Source organism: Oryx dammah, unplaced genomic scaffold (assembly GCF_014754425.2).
Source record: "Oryx dammah isolate SB20612 unplaced genomic scaffold, SCBI_Odam_1.1 HiC_scaffold_29, whole genome shotgun sequence".
NCBI classification, from domain to species: domain Eukaryota; kingdom Metazoa; phylum Chordata; class Mammalia; order Artiodactyla; family Bovidae; genus Oryx; species Oryx dammah.
The window spans coordinates 18,948,420-18,965,198 of record NW_024070213.1 but is presented as its reverse complement, the minus strand read 5'-3'; the positions used below and the strand labels follow the sequence as shown (position 1 = coordinate 18,965,198).

At 40.8% G+C, this 16,779-nt stretch overlaps 1 pseudogene; it reads right to left on the bottom strand.

Moving 5' to 3' along the window:
* Positions 1-12,831: 12,831 nt before the first annotated feature.
* LOC120857975 lies at positions 12,832-14,564 on the bottom strand (annotated as a pseudogene).
* Positions 14,565-16,779: the final 2,215 nt, after the last annotated feature.

Here is a 16,779-nt window from a genome sequence, read left to right as displayed (position 1 = left end):
AATTAAACTAGAATCAGATGGCTACATAGAAATATAACTAGAAAATCCTAAATACAGGAGATTTAACCACATATTTCTAAACAATATGTGAATCAAAGAGGACATTTCAAGAAAAATTTTAAAATATTTTTAACTAAATGAAAATATAACTTCAGAATTTGTGACATAGAGTAAAATAAGTGTTTAGAGGAAGGTTTACTGCATTGAATGCACATATTCAAAAAGAATAAATATCTAAAAACAAATATCTAAGCTTTAACCATAGTAAACTAGAAAAAGAAGGGAAATGCAAAGTGAAAAGAAATGAAACTGAACAGTAGATATCAATAGAGACGATCAATGAAATCGAAAGGTGGCTCCTTGAAAAAGATCAATAAAGTTGATAAGCCTCTACAAAGCAAAGCTGGTTCTTCAGAAGAAATAAATAAAATTGATAAACCTCAAGCAAACTGAGGAAAACAGAGAGAAGACACAAATCAATAATATTAGAAATAAAAAAAGGGGAAATACTACAGAATTTTTGGATATCAAAGAGATAGAGAAAGAAAATTCTGAAAATTCCTAATCCTACAAAGTCATTGTACAGTCTTGCTTCACTTGGATCTTAACAGTCCGTGGGATTGCAGAGTTGTCAGGACTGAGCAACTAACACACACACACACACACACACACACACACACAATACTACAGGGTCTTTAGACATCAAAAGATGGTGAAAGAAAACTATGAAAAATGTTAGTCCCACAGATTCATTGTACAGTCTTTCTTCACTTGGATCTTAACGTCTATACATTTCACAAGCACACATACTGAAGAAGGCCAATGTTTCTAATCACTATAAAATGTATGAGCTATATATGGTTCATTGTTTAAAAGCAAGTTAGCTGGAGTTCCTTTTGTTCAACATCTGGAAGAAAACTATTATCTTTATTCTAGATCAGCACTTTTGAATCAACTTTCTACAGTGCTGGAAATATTCCACATCAGTGCAACTACAACTGTAGCCACTAGCCCCATGGAGCTGGTGAGCACTTGAAATATGGCTAGATTTAAAATTTTTATTTAATTATAATGGATTTAAATTTTAATACTCAAGTGTGATTAATGACTATCCTATTGCACAGCAGTTCTAAAGGCTTCCCTTGTGGCTCAGCTGGTAAAGAATCCGCCTGCAATGCGGGAGACCTGGATTCAATCCTTGGGTTGGGAAGAGCCCTGGAGAGGGGAGAGCCAACCCACTACAGTATTCTGGCCTAGAGAATTCCATGGACTATATAGTCCATGGGGCCGCGAAGAGTTAGGACACGACAGAATGACTTTCACTTCACTTCACTTCTAAAGGTATGGTTTGGATTTAGACCTTAAAGCACTTAGAGAAGCATTTTTTCACCACCGTTGTTGGTTTTTTTTAAATTTATTTATTTTAATTGGAGGCTAATTACTTTACAATATTGTACCACCATTTTTTACCGCCAATGTCAGGAGTGGAGTAGCAAAATCAACGCATATTTGAACGCAATTCTTCTTTACGTCTTGTGAAAAATTGTATAGTTATAGATGGTAGACAATGATCAGATATTTAGTTGTTGTGTTTACACAAATGAGTACCTGAACAAGGTATTACTCAAGGATTGATTTCAAAAGATCCGATGCTTGTGGTCACGCAGAAGATATTATGTTGGAAAAGCCGTAAACTTGCAGTGCAAGATTAAAGCCTCGACAAAAATTCTAACTGGGAAAAAACTATGGTGGAAGTGTAATTCATGGTTACAAGGATGGGCTTTGAGAATGAACAAGAGAGTAAGAGTATTGTTTGGCCACTGGTAGCTGTGTGATACTGGCAAGTTACATAGATTTGGTGAGATTCATTCGTTTTACTACTAAAGTAAAATGAATAATAATAATAGTTTAATAACAGGATACAATGACTTGGACAATATATATGCTATATATGTTAAATTTCATATAATTAACTGCTCGTTGTGTGTCTTAAGCATAGAATTATACAGATTCAAGAGATGTAAATATTTAAGAAAGAGCATCCTTGGTATGCAGGAAAAATTACTTTGCTAGTAAACAAGTAAATAGATCTCCAGTATTTCCAAAGGCATAAGAATGGAAATATGTAACTATTGATTACAGGTGCCTGTGAATATAAGTTTATACCACTGGGAGGCAGTATAACATTAGATTAAACAGGACTTTAGCACAGAAACAGTATTCTTGCCTGGAGAATCCCATGGACGGAGGAGCCCGGTGGGCTACAGTCCACGGGGTGGCAAACAGTCGGACATGACTGAGTGACTTTACTTTCACTTTCTTTCACTTTTTAGCACAGAAACAGATTTGTGTACCAATCTCAGCTATTTTATTCAGTGATTCTGTGAAATCAACCAGATACGGTAATGTGTGTTTTTTTTTTTCCTTTCTTCTTTCCAGATATGGTAAACTTTTTAAAGCTCAACATTCAGAAAACTAAGATCATGGCATCCGGTTCCATCATTTCATGGCAAAAAGACAGGGAAACAGTGGCTGACTTTATTTTGGGGGGCTCCAAAATCACTATAGATGGTGATTGCAGCCATGAAATTAAAAGACGCTTACTAATGGCAACCCTCTCCAGTCCTGTTGCCTGGAAAATCCCATGGACGGAGGAGCCTGGTGGGCTGCAGTTCACAGGCTGCAGGGTGTGGGTGGGGTCACAAAGAGTCGGACATGACTGAGTGACTTCACTACTCCTTGGAAGGAAATTTATGACCAACCTAGACAGCATATTCAAAAGCAGAGACATTACTTTGTCAACAAAGGCCCGTCTAGTCAAGGCTATGGTTTTTCCAGTAGTCATGTATGGATGTGAGAAATGGACAATAAAGAAAGCTGAGCACAGAAAAATTGAGGCTTTTGAACTGTGGTGTTGGAGAAGACTCTTGAGAGTCCCTTGGACTGCAAGGAGATCCAACCAGTCCATCCTAAAGGAGATCAGTCCTGGGTGTTCATTGGAAGGACTGAGGGTGAAGCTGAAACTCCAATATTTTGGCCACCTGATGCAAAGAGATGACTCATTTGAAAAGACTGTGATGCTGGGAAAGATTGAAGGCAGGAGGAGAAATGGATGACAGAGGATGAGATGGCATCACTGACTCAATGGATATGGGTGTAGGTGGATTTGGGGAGTTGGTGATGGACAGGGAGGCCTGGCGTGCTGCGGTTCTTGGGGTCTCAAAGAGTCGGACATGACTGAGCGACTGAACTGAACTGAACCTTTTTAAGTCAAATATAAAGTGGAAATAATGATGTCTGTCTTGATTGCATCACAGTAGAGCTTGTGGTAAGGCATCTTCAATTTTATTAATAACATATTATATATATGTATCCATCCAGCCCATTGTTTTGTATGATGTACTCTGCATGTAAGTTAAAAAGCTCATGTCAACATACAGCCTTGACATATTCCTTTTCCAGTTTTGAACCAGTCCATTATTTCATGTCCAGTTCTAACTGTTGCTTCTTGACCAATTTATCAGGAGGCAGGTCAGGTGGTCTGGTACTCCCATCTCTTTAAGAATTTTCCACAGTTTGTTGTGATTCACACAGTCAAAGGCTTTAGCATAGGCAATGAAGCAGAAGTAGATGTTTTCCTGGAACTCCTTTGCTTTCTTCATGATCTAACAGATACTGGAAACTTCATGTCTTCTTCTACCTCTTCAAAACCTAGTTTGAACATCTGGCAGTTTTCCGTTCATGTACTGCTGAAGCCTAGCTTGAAAAATTTTGAGCATTACCTTGCTAGCATGTGAAATGAGCTCTATTGTACAGTAGTTTGAGCATTCTTTGGCACTGTCCTTCTTTGGGAGTGGAATGAAAACTGACCTTTTCCAGTCCTGTCTGTGGCCACTGCTGAGTTTTCTGCTGACAGTGAGTGAAGCAGTTTAACAGCATCATCTTTTAGGATTTGAAATAACTCAACTGGAATTCTGTTACTTTCACTACCTTTGTTTTGGGCTTCCTAAGGCCCACTTCTCGGCCTTTTGGCTGAGATCACAGACGGTAAAGCGTCTGTCTATGATGTGGGAGACTCGGTTTCTATCCCTGGGTTGGGAAGATTCCTTGGAAAAGGAAATGGCAATCCACTCCAGTACTATTGCCTGGAAAATCCCATGAACAGAGGAGCCTGGTAGGCTACAGTCCATGGGGTTGCAAAGAGTCGGACACGTCTGAGCGACTTCATGAGTGACTTCACAAGGCCCACTTCACTTCACACTCCAGAATGCCTGGCTTTAAGTGACTGACCACATCATTGTGGTTATCCAGGTCATTAAGACTTTTTGGTACAGTTCTTCTGTGTATTCTTGCCACCTCTTCTTAATCTCTTCTGTTTCTGTTAGGTCCTTGCCATTTGTGTCCGAAAAACTTTTTGGTACAGTTCTTCTGTGTATTCTTGCCACCTCTTCTTAATCTCTTCTGTTTCTGTTAGGTCCTTGCCATTTGTGTCCTTTATCATGCCCATTCTTGCATGCAATGTTCCCCTGATAGCTCCAATCTTCTTGAAGAGATCTTTAGTCTTTCCCATTCTATTGCTTTCCTCTATTTCAGTATAGGTATGCATTTTATTAATACAGAAACCTTTTTAATAATATTTCAAAGTCTTTTATGTACCAAGAAATTTTGGACCAAGCAAATCTCCTTCAAAGAATTTTATCATAAGGAAATAAATGGATTCCTATATGATACTTATTTCAAAAATATTTAAAATGGTAAAATAATTATAAACAACTTTAATGTCTATATATGAGCTAGGTTAAATTATGGTACATTTATACTATACACTTAGAGAAGGAAACAGCAACCCAGTCCAGTATTCTTACCTGAAAAATCCCATGGACAGAGGAGCCTGGGGGGCTACTAAACAATACTACGGAAAACAATACAGATATTGAAAACAATAATGTAGCGCTACAAATATTGCTATAAAGATCTACAATGTTGTTTTTTTAATTTTGTATTGGAGTATAGCCAACTGACCATGTTTTGATAGTTTCAGATGCACAGCAAAGGGACTCAGCCATACACGGACATGTATCCATTTCCCTCCAAACTCCCTTCCCTTCCAGGCTACTGTGCTGTACACTAGGTCCTTGTCAGTTATCCATTTTAAAAATAACAGTGTGTACATGTCTATCCCAAACTCCCTAACTATCCTTCCCCATGGCAACCATATATTTATTCTCTAGGTCTGTGGGTCTGTTTTGTAAATAAGTACATTCATATCATTTCTTTTTAGATTCTGTATATAAGAGATGCCAAACAATATTTCTCCTTCTCTGTCTGACTTACTTTACTCAGTATGACGATCTCTAGGTCCATCCATTTCGCTGCAAATGGTGTCTTGTTCTTTTTAACAGTAAGTAACATTCCACTGTGTATATGTACTGCATCCTCCTTATCCAGTCCTCTGTCAGTGTACAAATTTGTTACTTCCTTGTCTTGGCTATTGTTAACAGTGCTGCAGTGAACATTGGGATGCATGCATCTTTTAAGATCATGTTTTTTTGGGGGGATACATGCCCAGGACTGGAATTGCAGAATCATATGGTAGTTCTATTTTTAGTTTATTTAAGGCCTCTTCATACTGTTCTCCATAGTGGCTATACCACTATGAAAATTTACATTTTCAGCAACAGTACAGGTGGATTCCCTTCTCTCCAAACACTCTCTAGTGTTTGTTTGGAGTTTTTGACCATAGCCATTTTCACTGGTATGAAGTGATATCTCATTGTAGTTTGTTTTGCATTTCTCTTGTAATTAGAGATGTTGAACATCTTTTCATGTGTCTCTTGGCTATCTGTGTGTTTCTTTGGGGAAATATCTATTTAGGTCTTCTGCTGATTTTTTTATTAGGTTGTTTTGATTAAATTAAGCTGTTTGCAATTTTTGGAGACTTAATTCTTTGTCAGTCATATCACTGGGAATATTTTCTCCCAATCTGTGAGTTCTCTTAGTCTTTCTAAATTTTGTCTATGGTTTTCTTTGCTGTGCAAAAGTTTTTGAGCGTAATGAGGTATTATTTGTTTATTTTGGTTTTAGCTTCCATTATTCTGCAAGACGGGTTGAAAGAGATATTGCTGCAATTTATGTCAGAGAATGCTCTGCCTATGTTTTCCTGTAGGAGTTTTATTGCTTCCCATTTCACAATTAGGTCTTTAACCCATTTTGAGGTTATTTTTGTGTATGTTGTTAGAGCATAATCTACTCTCACTTTTTTACATGTTGCTGCCCAATGCTGAAGATACTGTCTTTCCATCATTGTGTAGGCTTGCCTCTTTTGTCATAGATTAATTGACCATAGGTGAGTGGGTTTATTTGTGGGCTTTCTATCCTCTTCCATTAATCTGTAGGTCTATTTTTGTGCCACTATCACACTGTTTTGAAGACTATCGCTTTGCCTTATTGTCTGTGGTTAAGGAGACTGATTCTTCCAGCTCTGTTTTTCTTTCTCAAGATTGGCTATTCAGGGTCTTTTGTGTTTCCATGCAAATTGTAAAAATTTTTCTTCTAATTCTGTGAAAAATACCCTTGGTAATTTGATAATGATTACATGAAATCTGTATTCTGTTTAGGGTAGTATTGTCATTTTCACAATATTGATTCTTCCAATCCAAGGACATGTTATATCTCTTCATCTGTTTGTGTCATCTTTGATTACTTTCAGTACTGTCTTTTAGTTTTCTGAGGACAGGCCTTTTGCCTCTTAGGCAGATTTATTCCTAGGTATTTTATTCTTTTTGCTGCAATGGTAAATGGAATTACTTCTTGGATTTTTCTTTCATAATCTTATGTTGTTAGTGTAAATGAATGCAAGAGATTTCTGTGTATTAATTATGTATCCTTAAACATTACTAAATTCATTGATTACCACTAGTGATTTTCTGGTGGCATCTTTAGGATTTACTATCATGTCATCTGCAAACAGTGACTGTTGTCTTTCTCTTTCAGTTTGGATACCTTGTCTTGTTCCTGATCTTACAGGAAAGGCTTTCAGTTTTTCACTATTGAGAATGACGTTTGCTGTGGGTTTGTTGTATATGACCTTTATTATATTGAGGTAGGTTTCCTCTGCCCATCTTCTGGAGAGATTCTTTAATCATAAACGGGTATTACATTTTGTCAAAAGCTTGTCCTGCATCTTTTGAGAAGATCTTAAGGTTTTTCTCCTTCAATTTGTTAATATGATGTATCACATTAATTGATTTGCATATTTTGATGAATCCTTGCCTCCCTGAGCTAAATCCTACTTGATCATGGTGTATTATCCTTTAGTACATTGCTGGATTCAGTTTGCTAGTATTTTGTGGAAGATTTTAGCATCGATGTTCATCAGTGTTATTGGTCTATAATTTTCTTTTTAGAAATACCTTTGTCTGGTTTTGGCATCATGATGATGGTGGTTTCTTAGTGTGAGCTTGAGGGTGTTCCTCCCTCCGCAATTTTTTGGAAGAGTTTGAGAAGGATGGATGTTAGCTCTTTGCTACATTATTATTATCTGACGTCTATAGTCTAGGGTTCACTCTTTGTGTTGTGTATGCTACAGATCTTGAAAAATGCATAAGGACTTGAATCCATCATTGTAGTATCATATAGCACAGTTTCACTGCCTTAACAGTCCCCTGGACTCCACCTTTTCATCCTTTTCAACCTCTCCACCTTGGCCCTTCAGGCAGATCTTTTCACTGTCTCCGTACTTTGGCCTTTTCCTGAATTTGGAAAGATAAGCTGTTGAAATTTACAGTATGTAGCCTTTTCAGATTGTCTTCTTTGACCTAGTAACCTGCATTAAAGGTTGTTTCATATTTTTCTTGACGTAATTGCATCTTTGTTAAGTCCCAGAATATTATGCCATTTTTTTGAGAGTCTAAAGTATGTTTAGTCATTTATATATTGAAAGGCATCTTGGCTGTTTCCAAGTTTTGGCAATCATGAATACAACTGCTATAAACATACCTGTGCATATTTTGTTGTTTTCAAATTATTTGTGTAATTTTTGGATCATATGATGAGTATGTGATCAAAAAGTGAGATTTTTGGTATATGATGAGTATAGTAATGTCTTATGAAACTGCCAAACTGTCTTCTACAGTCATCTGCTTTTTATTATCACTACTTGGTGTGATCCTAAATCATTTCAAAGACTAAAGGAATTCACTAGAAAAAAATAAATTGTTCAAAGACCACTTTCCGCACTTACTGTCTTGTTTTAAGAAAATGTTCGTAAACTCTATGCCAACTGAACCAATCTCACTGTGGACAGATCCTTAGCTTTGATATTAGATCACCCCAAAAAAGGATGATGAAAACAGGTGATGACATATTCGAGATCACTTAAAAATTAAAATGAAATATCTATGGCTCACACATTCAAAATGGAGCCGGGTAGCCATCCATGGATGTGGTGTCACACATGTTCTTAAATCTCTGAGAACTTGAACTTTAACGATTGTATCAAACTCAAGAATACCACCAGCATTTTTTTTTTTTTTTTTTTGGACATGCCCTGCAGCATGCAGACAGAATGTGTGCCCCATGAAATAGAAGCTTGGAATCTTAACCAGTGGACCACCAGGAAAGATCCCAACCATTCTCAGAACAATATCTGCAAACTGCAAGCCAGCTGCAAACATAGTTTCAAAGTACCCTCTTCCCCTACCTGCAACTATGTAACCATTTTGAGCTCCAATCAATTCTTACTTAAAGAAGCACCTTTATTTCTTGCCAACTCCAATCCTAATTCTTGACAATTTATGTAACATTGTAGTTTGGGTTTTTATAAATTTCCCCTATTTTGTAATCCAGGGGTAATTTCAGTGATTTTGATCTGTGGCTCCTGAGAAATAACACTCCTAACATACCAGAAATCAAGGCCTTCTGAGTATGGATGTGTGTCCTCAACCAGAGTTTCCGCCCTGGTCACCTCAGGACAGAAAAACCAAGAAGTCTTCGCTACCTCAGATTGAATCTCAAAGAGACAAAGCCTTGTCTGCGTCTCTGCTAGGCCACTGCGATTTCCAGGCTGTGACACCTTCTGCAGATTTTTGCTCTGCCAAGAAGGCACCCAGAGTGGCAGAGAGCCTGAGCAGAGGTTCATTCTCTTAGATCCACCATTAGTCCACCAGACACCATCAGGCATTTGGCAGTTTGAAGAGGAGCCAAAGACCAGCAACCTTCAGGCATCCTGTTTACTCCTGTTCTGACTTCCTCTTCTGCCTTGAAGCCCTGAGAAACAAATCACAGGAAGCAGAACTGGGTTAAAACAAAGGCGGTAAAAAAAATCAAGAAATCAAACAAAGCCAGTATGTGACATCCAGACTGAGGGGTACCTAGTGTCATCTGGTCTACTCTCAGTGCTTGATTTCTGGTCCCTGCATCTGGTGCCTCCCCCAAGTCTGGGCAGCAGACTGAGGGCTGGAAGTGAGAGACTATCCAGCAGAGGCCGTGGGTGGTGGGTGTGTATGAGGACCCAGGAAACAGGAGGGCATGGCAGTAGCAGCAGTGTTTGTGGTCCTGAGACCAGACAACCCCTTTGGCCAGCGGCAGCTCACAGTCAAGAGGAACTGCCACCGGGAGAGCCAAGGAGAGGACGAAGAAACTGCCTTCCCTGGTTTCACTCGGCCATGACTGAACCCACGTACAAGTGCCTGTGTTCTTGTCTTTTGAAGTAGAATGCCAGCTCAAGAGTCGGTCATCAGGAAATATGAAGATGCAGAAACAAAGACTAGTTGTTGGGCTGGGGAATCGGTAGCAGTTTAGATTATAATTCTGCCATATGGCTGAATCACTGAACTCCAAGCTCCCTGAAAGATATAGACAAAGGCCTGACACACATTCCTAAGCTGTTTTTACAGAAAGTGGATCCTCTCCAGATGAAAACCGCTGACCATCAGAACATTGATCCTAGACTGGCTGAGACCAGAAGACTGAAGATACTTGAAATTTCATCTTGATGCCAACCAATCTGAGAATTGTCCTCGCCCTGCTCCTTGGACACTATAAGACTCCTCGTGACCACAGTCTTGAGGGCATTAGCCTGCTCTGGCCCCCTTTGCCTGGAAAAGAAATTAACGGTTATTCTTTTGTACTTCACCCAATATGGTCTCCATGTTTCTACTTGGCATCGGTGAACAGAGGCCAAGTTTTGGCAACATGACCTCTCCAGGGCTTTGTTTTCAATGTGAGTATCTGAACTAGTAACTAGTATCTGAACTCGTTACCTAGTAACTAACTAGGTATGTAACACAGCTACTGCAATAAATAACCTCCTAAATTTCATTGATAGCACAGTATATATTTACTTATCTCATATGCAGGTATGAGTATCTGGCCTGGACAGGAGATTTGGAAAAATATAACCTAATTTCTCCCCAGATAGCTGTGCTCTTAAGCTGCCCTCTTCATGGGAGTTTGCAGAACATTAGCAGGTGACTGGGAGATTCCTTAGGACAGGCCCTGTGGTCTGGGGATTAAGGGCTTTGGAAAGCTGGGAGAGGGTGGCCAGTGTTCCTAGTGAGCTGGTTCAGGATATTGCCCCCCTTTTTTTCTCAATATACCCTGCCCCCCAGGAATGGCATCTTAATTGGAAACTAGAGATCTCTATGGAACTGGCCTGAATCCCCCTCTTTTCCAGGAACACAAATGTCCAATGTTCTCGGGGACACTTCTCTTTAAGCTTGGTTTGAATGTCCTCAAGGTCTCTCTGGCAAAATAAATGTGTTTTAAAAGAAGTTCCTTTCTTGGAGTCATACAGCTTAAGTGAGCTTGGTTAAGTGTTATGTGTTGTGAGCGTGGTTCTGTTAAACTGGCCTGAGGTGATCTTCTAGAGGAGTTTCTCTAGTTCCTTTAATTTGGAATGAAGAATCTTCATTCTGTTGGGGATCTTCCATCTGTTGGGGATTTAGTTCTATAAAGAATTTAAAGATATTGTTTTATATATATATATATGCCTCGAGGTAGAACCAGGATCCTGCCCCAAGCCTGCTCTATTGTTTCTTGGCTGCTCCTCCTCCCTTGTCTTGTGTCCCTTTTCTTCCCTGATTAGCACCTGTTCTAATCTGCTCTTTAGAACTCAAGGGAAAAATTTAGAAAGTAACGTGTAAAATAGATAGCTAGTGGGAATCTGCTATAAACAGGGAGACTAGTCTCTTGCACTGTAGTGACCTAGAGGGGTGTAATGTGGGGAGGCGAGGAGGGAAGCTCAAGAGAGAGTGGATATGTATATATATAGTTATGTCTGATTCCCGTTCTTGTATGGCAGAAACCAACACAACATGGTAAAACAAGTATCCTCCAATTAAAAATAATAAAAAGAAATACCATAGGAAAATGTAAAAAACTATTTTAAAAGAAAGAACACAAGGAAGATCTTAGGACTGGAGTCTATAACCTGCAAACAAGAAATGGGGGACAGAAAGACTTCCCTACCCAGGAGCCCTACAGGGTCCTGCTTGGTTTCATTCCTGGCTCTGTGTTTTTGTTTTTTTTTTGGCTCACTTTGTCCACATCAGGGGTCATAATTCTCTGCTTCTGTGCAATCTTTGCACTCCAGAGATTGTGAGTTTTTACCTTTGGATGCTGGATATTTTTGCCTTTCTCTGAATATTCTTGAATTTGTTCCAAATGACGTTAAATTATTTGAAAGCAGTTCTATCCTTTTCAGCCTTCCTTTTAAGATTTGTGTAAAGGAAAAACCCACAGTTCTTCCTCACTGGTTTTTCTTTCCTGTGAATCTCCGTTATTGTGCACACAGGCCTCTTCACTTCTGACACTGGTGGACACCAAGTGCACAAGACATTCCTACTAAACAAATGACTCTCTGTGACACTAGCCTGGCGTCCCACAGTTGAGCTCACTTCTAACACTAACAACTCAGCTGGTAAAGAATAGCGTCAGATCCCACAGGCTAAGAGCTCAGCCCCACAAAACTGCCCCCCACCCCTACTTCAAGATGCCAATGCAAATGGAAGGACCCAGGTTACAACAACCTCTGTTCAACTTGACTACAAGTCAAAGAGAGTATGACCCCCCCTCGATTTTGATTAATTTGCCAGAGTGGCTTATAGAGCCCAGGAGAACACTTGTGCTTACCAGTTTATAAAAGGGTGTGATAAAGGATACAGACAAACCACCAGATGTAGAGATTATACAGAGTAAGATCTAGGAGGGTCTTGAAGGTAGGAGTCCACACAATGCCAGTCCCTGCACACAAGAAAGACTTTTCTTTGCCAACACATTCATGTATATCTCTGCTGTGTATACTTCACATTCTTTCTTTCTGCTGTGTGCTGTGCTTAGTCACTCAGCGTTGTCTGACTCTTTGTGACCCCATGCACTGTAGCCTGCCAGGTTCCTCTGTCCATGGGGATTTTCCAGGCAAGAATACTGGAGTCAGTTTCCATGCCCTCCTCCAGAGGGTCTTCTCTATCCAGGGAGTGAACCAAGGTCTCCTGCATTGCAGGTTGATTCTTTACCAGCTGAGCTACCAGGGAAGCCCAAGAATACTGGAGTAGGTAGACTATCCCTTCTCCAGGAATCATCCCAACCCAGGAATCGAACTGGGGTCTCCTGCATTGCAGGCAGATTCTTTACCAGCTGAGCTACCAGGAAAGGCCCCATGTATACCTATCAGAGCTCAAAAATGTAGATTACCTTAATAGAGAGAAATTGTTTCTCATGGGGATAAAACGAGGTAAAGGGTGGGAGGGAAGAACTTTCTTTCCCCTCCATCCAATTTGTCCTTCCTGAATAAACTCTAATATTACATCTTTTTTTTTTGTTGTTTTCCCCTCACTCTCTGAAAACTGACTTTCCACCTTTAGTTATGGTTGTGAATAAAATGCTTTTGATCCAGAGATGTGCATTAAAATACATGTGTACAGAGAGATGTGCTGGGAAATTAAGCTTTCTTTGAGAGGCCATCATTTGCCAATCTTCATCTGGCTGTGTGAGACCACTGGGAAGCACAGCATTATCTGGACAAGGCTGGAACTGCTTCTTCACCACGGGGTAGAAGTATGGGTGCTCCATGGCCTCTTTGTCAGTAAGTCTCTGTTGTTGGTCATATCGCAGAAGTTTGTCCAGAAGATCTAGGGGCTCAGGGCTGATAAGGCCATCTGTTCTCACTATGGATAAAATTTTTCCAGCATTTCCATGAATGTTGTCCACAATATTGTTGAAGTGTAGATCTAGGTCTCTGTGATACTTATTCAGATTCCCATGTAGCTCCTCTGTACCCAGAACCTTGACAGTGTGAACAAGCTGGTCATTATCATCCTGTCCATGAACGAAGTGCATGCATGCTAAGTCACTTGAGTCATGTCTGACTCTCTGCAGCCCCATGGACGGTAGTCCTCTAGGCTCCTCTGTCCATGGGATTCTCCCAGGCAAGAATACTGGTGCGGGTTGCCATGCACTCCTCCAGGGGACTTTCCTGACCCAGAGATCAAACCTGAGTCTCTTACATCTCTTACATTGGCAGGCAAGTTCTTTACCACTAGCGCCACCTGAAAGAAGAGCTCCTTTCAAAAGATCATGCTTGCTACCATACAGCCCAGACTCTACATATCCAAGCTATACTCATACATCTGCTAGTCCACAAAGTGCTCTGGTTCCATGAAGTACCTGGAGGTCACTTGGACATTGTAGTCCTGGGCAGGATGGTAAAGTTCCCCTCCAGACCCCAGTATATCAGTCACGGTTTTTTGTGGTGCTCTTTCATGACATCATGAGGTTTCACATCCCTGTGCATATTCCCTTGATGTGGCAAGTAATTCAGAGCTTTAAGTAGTTATAAAATAAGGATATTTTTAAATTAAGGACATATAAAACCGGATATCAAAATCTGTCAGGATATGAGACGGATCTTAAAATCTGTATTATTGATATATTCAAATACCAGAGCTGGTCTCTCCAACACAGAGTCCTTCCCTGTGTTAATCAGCTAAATGATAGTTGTTCCACCAGGAGAGTCCTCCAGAATGGTTGACTTCTCGTTGTATCATTTTTTTCTTCCCTGGCTTGAGAATTTTTACAACCACTCTGTCACTGTTGGTGATGTTAAGGGCCTCAAAGACTTCACTATAATTTCCCCGACCCAAGTTTTCCAACCAGCTGGTTTTTGTTGATCAGCTGCTTGGTCGTGTCCGACTCTTTGTGACCCCCATGAACTGCAGCATGACAGGCTTCCCTGCCCTTCACCATCTGCCAGTTTGCTCACACTCCTGTCTGTCCAGTCAATGATGCCACCCAACCATCTCATCCTCTGCCAACTCCCTTCTCCTCCTGCCTTCAGTCTTATCAGGGAGTGAGTCAGTTCTTTCCATCAGGTGGCCAAATTGTTGGAGCTTCAGCTTCAGCATCAATCCTTCCTATGAATATTCAGGATCGATTTCCTAAGTTTAGGATTGACTGGTTAGGTCTCCTTGCTGTCCAAGGGAACCAGCTGGTAATCATCTTGATTACCTCGGCGCGGTAAGTGCTCCTGTACTTCCTAGCCCTTGTAGGAAGACCCTGTACGTCATAGTCCCTGTACTGGCTGCTGCTCAGGCTGTTTCAACTTAGATTCGCCAGCCCGGGCAGGAGGCGGGCTGAAGGAAGCTGGGGGGCGGAAGCTGGGGGGCGGAAGCTGAGGCCTAGGCAGCGGCGGAGTGAGCGGCAGAGGCAGTTCGACTTCGCTGCCCGAGGAGGAGGAGCGCAGCTGGCCCAGGGGCAGGCAGCCACACCAGGCTAGGTTTGTGTGGGTCAGGCGGGCGGGGGGCCCCCAGGGTCGCTGGCCTAGCTGCCCAGTCTTTGGAGCAGCCTGAAGCCAGGCGTGGCAGGCTGTCCTCGGGCTTCAAGCAGCCTCCCTGGCTTGGCTCTCAGCTCTGAGTCTGCCCTGGGGTCATGGGCACCAGCAGAGGCAGCTGCGCCTGAAAGGCACAGGACACGATTTAATCCTTGTAGAAGTGAAGTTGCTCAGTCCTGTCCGACTCTTTGCCACCCCATAGACTGTAGCCTACGAGGCTCCTCCGTCCATGGGATTTTCCAGGCAAGAATATTGGAGTGGGTTGCCATTGGCAAATGCCCATGGCGAGTGCCAATGTGTAGTTGACAGAGTTTTTGTTTTTGTTTTTTTTTCCTCCATCCTCGTATACAAGCGATCAGTAAGCTGCTGGATACCCAAAGGGAACACTGTACCTCCCTCCTGTTCTCTCCCTGTGCATCTCTCTCTCTCTCTTCTGATAGTCCGTAGTCTTACCCCTGCACTTCTGCTCCTCAGCGAATCTCTTGGCATTTTGTTGGTTTTCCTCTGCTTTGGAAAAGACCCTGATACTGGGAAGGATTGAGGGCAACAGGAGAAGGTAAGGACAAAGGGTGAAATGGTTGGATGGCATCACCAATTCAACGGACTTGAGTTTGAGCAAATTCCAGGAGATAGTGAAGAACAGGTAAGTCTGGTGCGCTGCTATTATGGGGTTGCAAAACGTATGACAACTTAGCATCTGAACAACAAAAACCCACCCCTACAAAGTTGTCTACGGGGTATAATTGGGGCAAGTGTAAGGCTTACTGTCCTTCATTGAAAGGTGCCCAGTGATTGAAATGGATTTTTTTAAACATTTTTTTTTTTTTTTAGTTGATTCATACAGGAAAGTAAATCTGGTCCCTGTTACTCCACTGTGATAAGGAACAAAAGTCTGTGGAGTAGATCTAAGTTAAAAGCACTTTGCATTTTAAATGTAAGGTCTTGTCAACTAAATTTAAAGGTCTTGTCAATTTAACTTATCTTGTTGCTAATTACTCATTGAATGAGAGTTTCCTGCCTTACTTCTCAGTTCCTGTTTTGGCAACCACGTGAAAACAAACAGTGCCAGATACCCTTAAGTAGAAACATAACTCTGACAGAGACTTTGGAAATGTTGCTGAGAGACCCTACCTCTGGAGAAAGTGTGGAAGAGGGAAGATCTGGTAAGTGAAAATTGATAAACTTTGACAAAACAAAATGAGGGTTGAGGGAGGGGGAACTCTTATACCAGCAGCCACTGACAGGATAGAAACTGCACTTTAGGAATATCAGTACTTTACAGTTAACCTCCACAGAAGGAGATATGTTTTGAGGGTCTAGAGGTGGGTGAGAGGACAGGTGTAATTGTCACATCAGGTGTTTTGTTACTGGCATGTTACTTAAATATTTCTGCACAGATTTAGGTTACAGAATTTTAAGAGAAAAATGTTCTCTGGATTTATTTTATTAGTTCTCATATTTTCCCCAGGTTGTGGGCGATTTTCACTCTGGCAAGTCACATTATGATATTAAATAACAGATGATTATATTCCAGAGGTGATGGCAAACAGATACCCACAATTTTGTAATACATATCCTAATAAAAGTTGCCCATACCTCCTGTGTAGCACAGGGTACTCTGCTCAATCTTATGGAACCAACTAAATAGGAGAAGAATTTGAATAAGAATAGATTCATTTATATGTTAAAAAAATTAAGCATGACACCTATTCTGTAGTCTGATTAAATGTAGTAGGGAGATATTTAGAACCTGTTATTTGTTATTTGCTACAAAGACAGATTGTATTTAGACCCTGCTTTCAGGACTTCATCGTCTCAGGGACAGACAAATGGATTTACTATCATTTGATGTGATCTGTGCTACAATGCATTTAATGAAACCTAGGGAGTTGGTGATGGCTGCTGCTTCTGAAATTACTTTTGACTTGGGCCTTGAATGATGGTATCATTTT